The sequence below is a fragment of the Nicotiana tomentosiformis genome, chromosome 12 (genome assembly GCF_000390325.3).
Source record: "Nicotiana tomentosiformis chromosome 12, ASM39032v3, whole genome shotgun sequence".
Classification (NCBI taxonomy): Eukaryota; Viridiplantae; Streptophyta; class Magnoliopsida; order Solanales; family Solanaceae; genus Nicotiana; species Nicotiana tomentosiformis.
Genome location: NC_090823.1, coordinates 100173767 through 100184819, shown reverse-complemented (window position 1 = coordinate 100184819; position 11053 = coordinate 100173767). Strand labels below are relative to the sequence as shown.

The following is an 11053-nucleotide window of genomic DNA, read 5'->3' as shown; positions in this document are numbered from 1 at the left end:
TGTCAGACTTCACGACGTACCGGTATCTATCATCTCTAACCGGGGTACGCAGTTTACATCATGGTTCTGGAGGGCAGTACAACGTGAGTTGGGTACTCAGGTGGAGTTGAGTACCGCATTTCACCCTCAGATAGACGGGCAGTCTGAACGCATTATTCAGGTACTGGAGGATATCTTTCGTGCGTGTGTGATAGATTTTGGGGGTGCTTGGGATCAGTTCTTACCACTTGCGGAGTTTGCTTACAACAACAGTTATCAATCGACCATTCAAATGGCTCTGTATGAGGCCTTGTATGGTAGGCGGTGTAGGTCTCCAGGTTTGAACCGGGTAAGGCTAGGCTATTTGGTACATACTTGGTTCAGGATGCCTTGGAAAAGGTTAAATTGATTCAGGATCGACTTTGTACAGCCCAATCTAGACAGAAGAGCTATGCGGATTGGAAGGTTCATGATGTTGCATTCATGGTTGGTGAGTAGGTCCTGCTCCGAGTTTCGCCTATAAAGGGTGTGATGAGTTTCGGGAAGAAGAACAAGTTGAGCCCTAGGTATATTGGGCCTTTTGATATTCTTGAGAGAGTTGGAGAGGTGGCTTACAAACTTGCACTACCACCTAGTCTCTCTACAGTTCATCCGGTATTCCATGTTTCTATACTCCAGAAGTATCACGTCGATCCGTATTATGGGTTAGACTGTAGTTCAGTTCAGTTGGACAAGGATCTATCTTATGTTGAGGAACCAGTGGTTATTTTGGACAGGCAGGTTCAGAAGTTGAGGTCAAAGAACATTACTTTCGTGAAGGTTTAGTGGAGGGGTCATCCGGTCGAGGAGGCGACTTGGGAGACCGAGCATGATATGCACAACTGTTATCCTCATCGTTTCACTACTCCAGGTATAATTCTAAACCCGTTCGAGGACGAACGTTTGTTTAGGAGATGGAGAATGTAATGACCCAACCGGTCATTTTGAATTTTAGAACCCCGTTCCACTAAATAAAACTCCCCGTATGTGCTTTTATAAATTTATGACTTGCGGGGATGGTTGGTTCGGGTTTTGAAAGTGTTCGGGTTGAAATCGGAACACTTGGTTCCTTAAGTTGGTCTTAAAATGCTAAGTTTGACTTCGGTCAACATTTTGAGAAAACGGACCCAAAATAGAATTTTGATGATTCCAACAGTCCTGTATGGTGATTTTGGACTTAAGAGCGTGTTCAAAATTTTATTTGAAAGTCCGTAGTTAAATTAGGCTTGAAATGGCTAAAATAGGAATTTAAGTTTGGAAGTTTGACCGAGGAATTGACTTTTTGATATCGGGGTCGGAATCCAGTTCCGAAAATTTTCATAGCTCCGTTATGTCATTTGTGACTTGTGTGCAAAATTTGAGGTCAATCGAATTTGATTTGATAGATTCCGGCGTCGTTTGTAGAAATTGAAAGTTTCAAAGTTTATTAGGCTTGAATCTATATGTGATTCGTGTTTTAATGTTGTTGGATATGATTTGAAGACTCGACTAAGTTCGTATGATATATTAAGACTTGTTGGTATATTGAGTTGAGGTCCCGAGGGGATCGGGTGTGTTTCGGATGGTTAACGGATCAAATTTGGACTTAGAACAATTGAAACTTGCTGATGCCTACTGATACAATCGCACCTGCGAAATTTGGCTCGCAGGTGCAAGCTCGCATAAGCGAGCGGGGGAGCGCAGGAGCAGAAAAAGGGAGAGTGGAGAAGTGGCCGCAGATGTGAAGGAAAATACCGCATCTGTAGGACCGCAGATGCGGACGAGGGATCACAGAAGCGAAGCTAGCCGCAAAAGCGAGGGAGGCCTTCGCATGGCGCAGATGCGGTCACGTGCATCGCAGGTGCGAAATCCCTGACAGATTACAAAACAGAGGGGTTCCGATATTTTTGTCATTTTTGGACATTTTCAACACAGTTTTGGGCAATTTTTCAGAGAGAGTTCACGGAGAAACTTGAGTTAAGTCACATGTGATCATTGTTAGTCAATTAAATTGGATTATTATTAAATATTTCAAATAGATTACATGTTTTTGAGGTGAAATTAGAGAATTTGGGCCTAGGGATTTCAAAATGAGAATTTGAGATTTGGAGGTTAAGTTGATGTCGGGTTTTAGTAAAAATAGTATGGTTAGACTCGTAATTGAATGGACGTTCATATTTCGTAACTTTCGCCGGATTCCGAAACGTGGGCCCCACAGGCGATTTTTGAGTTAATTTCGGATTTTTATTGAAACATGTAGTATTTTCTTATGGAATTAATTCTATAATTTTTGTTGACTGTATCAAATTAATTATGACTAGATACGAGTCGATCAGAGTCGGAAAGTCGAGGAAAAGGCATACTACTTGGTTAAATTAGAGCAAGTCGAGGTAAGTGACTTGTCTAACCTTGTGTGGGAAAATTTTTCTCTAGGATTGGTATTGAAGTGATACATTGAAATGTGTTGATAGTCGTGTACACGGAGTGACGAGTGTATACATGGGCTAAATATAGAAGATTATGTCTTTAAATTGTGTAGATCGCTGCTGCATATTAATTAAATAATTTTACCTTGTTATATTCTTCATCATTGATTTAATTGTTTATAATTTAAATTTGCTTGACCTTTTCCTGCTAATTGTTTTACGTGTTTAGTTGAAACTTGGTTTCTTTTATTCTTTGCATTATTTGAAGGTTGATTTTATTTAAATTAAATATTATTAATATAAATTATTTGACATTTTAAATTTGGTATTGAAGCAACGTATTAAAATTTTAAAATATTATTTTTTTGAGTTATTTATTCTTGAATATTTATGTGAGATTTTCGTACTCAATATGATGGAGCCGTGAGCTCTTTATTGTGAAAAAATATTATTGTTGATTTATTTTTGGCAAATTGAAATATTTGGGCACTTGAGGTGCAAATTGTGATATATTGTGATATTGATATGCATGCGGTGGTATAAGGTTTGGGTGTTGAAACACATGTGGTGAGATAAAGGTAACTTGATACACGTGACTAGTAGGGAAAAACTACTAGAAGTCATGCAGTGTGATAAGGATGGCTAAAACGAGGAATGCTATTTCGGGGGGAAATGTTTTCTTAAAAATTGAATGTGAAAGCTCTCGCGATGATATAAGAAAATGAGATATTGTGGATTTATTTATGATTTGGGACTACAAGCCGGTACCTCGGGAGTGCCCTTGTTGATATGATTTATGGCCGCAGTTGCCTTTGATTATTGTTGTGATTTTATTAAAGTTGAAAAGAATTCTATTTTGTTTCTGCGAGGTATTATTTGCCATTATTTGGTATAATTAAATGGTGATATACTACTTGATTCATTTCCATTGTCATTTTATCTTATTATATTGTTAAACATTTTTACCATGCCATTATTTATTTTTCAGTAGGGCCTGACCTGACCTCGTCACTACTCTACCGAGGTTAGGCTTGGCACTTACTGGGTACCGTTGTGGTGTACTCATACTACACTTCTGCACATTTTTTTGTGCAGATCCAGGTACATCCTTCCAGACCAGGCATCAGTAAACTAGCTGTACGAGGAAACTTCGAGGTATATCTGCCAGCGTCCGCAGACTCCGTAGTCCCCTTCTATCTTACTATGTTATTTTTCTTATTTGCTTTAGACTCTAATGTATAGAGACATAGAGAATAAATTCTTATAAGCTTGTGACTTATTTCTACCGGGTTTTGGGAGTTATAATTATTGGAATTGTAGTTTATTTATTTCAGATATTTATTATTATTCCGCATTAATAGGCTTATCTAGTATTAGAGACTAGGTGCCATCACGACCTCCTACGGAGGAAATTTGGGATCGTGACAAAATCAAAATTAAGACAATCATTTCAACCAAAGAAAGAGGAACAAAGTCAACATTGTAAAATTTTAGGAGGGAAGAAGCTTTCAATGTGAAGTATCTAAATCTTTACTAAATGTTGACTTACACATTGATTGCAGACGTCAAATAGACACTTCTCTCTATAATCAATGTGTAGTCATGTTTTAGTGCAATGATGTCTGCTATGGCTTCAATAAAGTGATGCACCAAATTTATGGGTGTTTAGCCCCAGACCGGTATTAACCCCAACCGGTACGGACCGGTAGTAGGGGGCCGGATCGAGCTGGGCTTGAGGGTTAGGGAATTGCGATAATTAAATTTGCATTACCAGTTAATCGGACCGGTCAAACCCTGTCAAGAAAAATCATTGTTGACCCGATTAATCGGACCGTTTCAACGGCTATTTTCTAATTTTTTTTAAAAATTCATTTTACCGTTGGCAACGGTCAACTTCCAATTTGACCGTTGCCCAACGGATATTTTGCATAAATAGCCCTTTTTGGGCAATTATTTTTTAAAAATAACACTTTTAATAATTACTAATTTAGCCATTTGAAAAACTATAAATACACCCCCCTTTTCTTCATTTCTTCACTCATCTCTCATTTCTCAAACTCAAATTCTTAATTGTCGTTCTCTCATTCTTCACCTACATTGCAATCAACTATTTGGCTCTCATTTTTATTGAAATTTAATTTATCGTATTATTTGAAGTTTGAACTTTGAACCTTGGACAATTGACGTTTCTTCGTGGTAATATTGGAGTTGCGAAAATTATCACGTGTTCAATTTATTACGGAATTTGGTGCACTTCATCCAACTCTTTCTCTTATTTACTAATACTTGGGAGGCCATTAATGATGTTGTTAAACTTTTACATAAATTTTATACAACTAGTGTTGTGTTTTCTGGAGTATACTACCCTACTGTTACTATGACTTTAGTACATATAGCTGAAAATTCTTTTCTACTCTTTGAATTTTAGAAGAAAGAAAAATATAAGGATGCTGTTGAAAAAATGCAAGCAAAATTCAAAAAATATTTCTTTCCAATTCCTTCAATTTACTTAATTGATGCTGTTTTAAATCCTTCTACTAAGTTGTCTGATTGTCACCAATTAATCAATGCTTTATATACTTATACGGAGATTGGACCAACTGAAACCCCATATATATATATTGTTGTATGAACAAGTAAAATAATTATTTACAACAATTATATAATTATTATACAAATATAATTGATGATACTGTTATTAATGTATGCAATATTAATCCCACTATGCATTGTACCACTTCTACTGCATCTGCTACTATGGATGAAGATGAAGGAGTTGATGGTTATAATATTCGGTCTACATTTCCTTCCACTTAAACCAGTAGCAGGAACATTGATGAACTTCAATTCTACTTGCAAAAGAAAACATAGCCTCGCACAAAGGAATTTTCACCGTTGGGATGGTGGCATAAGAATGAAAAGCAATTTTCCGTTCTTTCCGCTATGGGACATGCTGAATGTGCTAATTTCAACTGTTGCATCAGAGAGTGCATTTAGTCAAGCAAGACAACAATTAGGAGACACCCGTCACTCATTGGGAAGCAATACTTTGGAAGTTTTAGTATGTTTCAGAGATTGGATTAGATCAGAACTAAAAAATCAGGGACGTGAAAATGTTGATAAACCAGAAGACGAGGAACTTGGAGATATATTGACACATGGCAACTCATCTGAATTTAACACTCCAGAAAATGGCCAAGGAGTTCATATTGATTATGAAGAACCTACTAAGGCAATGCAAAACCTTTGAAGTTCTGAATTTATATTTAATAATTAAACTTTGAATTTACTCTTTTTTCGTTAATTTAGTTGTTGTTAAATATAAACTTTAATTTGAAAGTTTGAAATAATTTTTTTTTTGCAAATTATAAGTAAATTTTTTATCCATCTTCATTGTATTCTATTATATTAAATTCTTAATGAAATTTTAAATATAAGGATTTTAAAACCTTTGCATCCTTTATTCAAACACTATTTTTATAAGATTATTTTTTTGTTTTATATTTTTACTTTATATTAATATAAATTACGATAGTTATATAAAATATAATAAATAAATAAATTAAATAAACCCGACCCCTTAGGTCCGAAACCGTTCCGGTTCACTATTTTACCGAATGGGCCCGGACCCGTTAAACCCGGTTTGGAAAAATCGGTAACCGAACAAAAAGTCAACCCGGCCCGGCCCACCCCCTTTTGTCACCTTTAATGTCCAAATTCTTGAAAGCAGAGGCTGGAGCACATATGTAAATCCAGGATTTAAATCCTATGGGTTCAATTTTAAGGTTTTTAATATTGAACCCATTATATTTTTAAAATTATTGGTTCATATCTACTATTTTTGTAAATTTAATGAATTTTTACATACAAATTTTTACTTCGCGTCAAAAGTTATGGGTTCACTTGAACCCGTATGTAATATACCGCATCCGCCTCTGAATGGAGCAGTATGTTAAGAGATATAAAAACACATAATGACTTGTAACAGAGAAACCATGTAGTGTGCATTGTAAATGAACGCACTTAGAATCGCATTCTTGTAACACCCATTTATCAAATCTAAAATGATATGCTTTCCTCCAAAAGTACTGTTTCCATAGATAGATTAGACACATTACTTCTATATTCCTAGAAGGAATTTGAGGCTTATATCTAGGCTTCTTTATGCAATTCCTTTGTCTACTAATGTGCTTTTAAGTTTTGGCCAATATATATGCTCTATATTCTGACCTCACTGAGGTTCTTTAATCGCTAAGTAGTGGCTTTTGAATTGGCAGAGATCACTGTAATTGAGCCGCAATATTAACTTTTAATACATATTTTTTACTTGTAGATGTACGTTCCTGAGGCTTTTATTTTGCTGGAGGTTGTGGACATTGGGACGGGATTCTAATCCAATGGCCTTATCCATAATGGTGGTGTTTGGTTGCTAGAACTTGGGAGCAATTTATAGAGTGTGATCAATGACTGCCTGTTCCGGTTTCTACATTTTTCTTCTCATTAGTTGCACCCCCCCCCCCCCCCCTTTTTTTAAATCAAAATATACATAAGTTTTCAGACAACTCTCCTAAAAACCCACAAAAAATAATCCTTACTTGGGGTCTTTTGAATTTTTAGAATTTTTAGGATGTTTGTTTGCATTTAGTTACATTCATGCATATTTGGAAAAATTTTAAAATCCTAAAAATCATCAAAAAATATTTTTTATCTTTCACTTGTTGCATTTTAGATTTAATTGCATGTTTAGGATGTAATCACACATTAATTGCATTGTTAAAATATAAAAATCACAAATTACAATTAGCTATTCTTCTTTTCTTTTTACATTTGCAGTTAATTAGTCAATTAGTTAATTCAATATTTTAATTAGCTTAATTTGAATTAAAACAAATGAATAGGTTAATTTTGCAAATTAGATTTGATATAGGATTTAATTAAGAGTGGCCATTTAAAACAAAGTGAAGGCAAGAAATTGAAGGAAGCATTCTGCTGGGCCAAATGGCCCAAATAATTGTTCAAATTCGCCCAGCCCAGACTCACATGGATCCGGTCCAGTCCCACCCCAAGACCAAAAGACGCTGTTTGGGTGTCAAGCAAATCTCAGCCGTTCATCAAGCTAGATCTAACGGACCGGAACTGATTTCCCCATCCCTTATAGTTGCCCTAACAGACCCCCCAAACCCTAGAACCCCCTTCATTTCCCCATCTCTCCCATCTGTTACTCCTCTCTTACCCTCCGCGTAAAGCCGCCGCTGGAGATCGCCCTATGGCGGCGGCACACATCAAATGACCCTAATTTAACACCATACAATCCCCATCCGCCCCTCTTTCCAAATCCCTTACCCGTTTTACCTAAATCTGTCTCAAACGCTATCTCTAGTAGATCTAAGATTTTACCAAGAACAAATCTGCCCCCTTTTCGATTTTCGCGGTAATTTCAACTCGTTTTGACCAAGAACCTACGTCGATCGATTGTTCTTAACAAGAACAATTGATTGACGTTGGTTTTTGTTCATTCCGAAACCGCTGGATCTTGGTCAATCCACCTTTGACCGGCCAGAATTCTCTCTGCCTCGTTTGCTCGCCGGAGTTCTATGTGCTGACCGGAATTCTTTGAATGTATTGGTAATCCCCTCTATCCATACTCATTTGTTTTCCAATTATTCACTGTAATAGCCATTTTCAGATTGCCTCTAATTCAATTTACTTGTTTTAAACTTGACAATGAACTAATTGATATTAAGTTTGTTTTAGCATGTTCACATGTAAGTATCAAAGCTTGAGTTTGATTAATTGGGTTTACGTTTGAAGTTGCATTACTGTGGTGGCAAGTAGAGATTGTTAGTTCACTTAGGCCCGTTGGATCTGAATTCTGAGTGGGAAATTGGGTACGATTGAGAAGGGTTTGGGCATATGTTCCTGGTCGTTAGTAATTAATAATGATAAAATGTTAATTTAGAGATTTAATTTGGAAGGAATCTTCATGTAACTGCTAGGAAGTTTCTAGAAATAAAAAAGGGACCAGATAGCAATAAATTGATAAAGAGAAGGGGAATTCGTGGGATTTGGGGGTTGAAAAGAGTGAATACAGTAAAGAAAAGGGGTTAAAAAGGGAGAAGGGTATCTAAAAGAGACAGCTGGTACAAAATCTGTCAAGAAAAGATGCTGAAAAATAGGAAGAATATCTAAAAAGGGACAGCTGTCCATTTCTCTTGAGAAAAGATGTTGATGTCTTGATTTTTAGGGGGCTGGGGGCTGGCAGAAGGCTCTCAGACAGACCCCTACATGTTCACTAAAGGGGGACACTAATTTTCTCTGCAGAAATCTCACACACATTCTCTCATCCTCACTGATTTCTCTTAAAGATAACACTCTAAAAATCCAATTTAAATACAGAAAAAACCAAAAAAAAAAAGAAGTAGGATTCAGAGCTGTTTCTCATCCCCATATTGTGGCTGCATATATCTTGATTCCATAGCTGTTTGAGTTGAAAACTCGCTATTTGGGCTGCTGTATTTATTCTACTGGGTTGAGCTGTAGTTTGAAGTTCAGATTTCTCCTTGTTTCTCTGTTGCTGCTTCGTTGCTGGTAGCTCTGTTTTACTTCTGCAGATTTAGGTACACATACATCAACTTGTAATTCATCTCTTTCATTAAAATGACTGGTTTCATGAGATAAATGGTGTTTTGTGGCTATTGTTATGTTTCTGTCATCCACATGTAACGTGATGTTCAGCTGGTTCTAAATGTGATATATCATGTCTATAATGTCTGTGATTGAATAAACTGAAGTTTTATCTCTAAGAAGTTGAATCATATGTAATTTGGTTAGTTCACGGGCAATGATTGTTGTTTTGAGTCCTATTTGTCTAATCTAGTGTTATTGACTTCTTCTCTTATTAACTGAACCATTTGGAAGGTATAAGGAGTCATATTTAAGGATTACTCTGTTTTCTTGAAGCCATCAAAGGGAGTGTAGGTGGGCTAATTGAATGAATTTTACGGTTAAAGTTGTAGTCTATGTGATTCATTATGATAAAGATTTGTGTATAATTTTATGTTAACATTACTGATTTGAAGCCGATTTTATTGTCATTTGATTAAACGTTTATTCTGTTTGGATGTTGGTCGAGCCATGAGTATTTTCTGTATGAATTCTGGGCTTGTTTAATTGTTTGAGATGAGCCCAAACAGAAGGGGCCAGGAGTCAGGCACATCCCTCCCCATGCTGGCCCAATGTCTAGGCCCAGTTTGTGACTAATGATGTAGTTTTCAAAGTTTTGGCCAGTTGTAATTAAACTAGAAGTTGTTGGGCTTTAACTCGGAAGCCCATTCGCTGACTTGCTGAAGGTCACAATATGGCCTTTAAATAAGCATCAGCCATCCTTGCGTTAGGCGTTTAAATACAAAAATCACGAATTGAGACATCACCCAATTAATTTGCTTTCCATCCTCTCGGCCGGAAATTCGAAACACTGGTTTACTTATAACATTGCATTACGTTAATCTAGAATAACACTTCGATGCATCATTGGTTCAAGCAAGCTTTTAAAATATGCTCAATCTTTGCACATGTATCCACAAGTGATTTTCCATAATTTTTTGAGCCGGTCTCATAATCCCAAATTATCGTTAGGAAAACCGTTCATGAATCTCTTAGTTTGCTTTAAGCATGTTTAAAGAAATTATCGTGACTATGGGTACGGTTCTCGTGGCATGGTCACGATAGTAAATCCCAACTCAAGTGCGCGTTTCACGCGACTTGACCACAACGTCAAATAATAATAAAAATAAACTTGTTATAATTCGCGGATGCGTTTTACGTGGCACGATTTGCAATATGTACAAAAACAATGAGTGCGCGACATCATGACTTATTCAAATAAATTCTATAAATATTAAAAACGGTTTAAAGAGTAAAATGCACAATAGGTCTAAAATATGTAATCAGATAATTGGACCAAGTAGTAATTGTTAAAGTGACCGTACTAAAATCACGAAAGTCGAGAGTGCCTCACACCTTTCTGTGTTTGCGGACCATAAAGAGAGACAATTTCTTCAATCACTTGTCAGTCTCAAAGAGCGGACAAGTATCAAAGAGTTTTCTTGCGAAAAGTATTTATTAAGTGCCAAAAATGACCCTTTCTGAATTTGAAAATAATTTAGCTTAAACTTTCAATTCTACCCTTAATGAGAAGCTTTTATAGCAACACAAATACTCTAGACTCCCTTTTCATTTGTTTAAGACCACAAATTTCAAAAATCATCATTTTTTCTTAAACTCCGTACCCAATCAAACAGGTTTACATAAATTGGAACGGACGGAGTACTATGTTAGTTAGACTCAAGAGGTAACTTAGACAACAATATATAGTTAAAAAGGAAACAATAACGATAACAACACAAGGAACAAAATTAACCTCATGTAAATGTGAGAAGTATCCGGTAGCTCTAATTAGGTATTTCGCTTATTGCGAATAAAAATTATTCATAACAGAAAAAAAAATTTATAAAGTGAAAGGCAACAACACATGCAAAATAAGTTGAAGCATGGAACCTTGATACATATAAAGAGAAATATGAGGAAATGGACTATGTACCTACTAAGAAGAGTCCAAAAGTTGAAATTGT

General features: G+C 36.1%; 1 long non-coding RNA gene across 1 annotated transcript; it reads left to right on the top strand.

Annotated features, from left to right (window-relative positions):
• Nucleotides 1-7621: 7621 nt before the first annotated feature.
• Nucleotides 7622-9544, top strand: LOC104115219 (uncharacterized). Its single transcript, XR_690559.3, has 2 exons — nt 7622-8048; nt 9342-9544. It is a non-coding gene; the product is annotated as an uncharacterized lncRNA (long non-coding RNA).
• Nucleotides 9545-11053: the final 1509 nt, after the last annotated feature.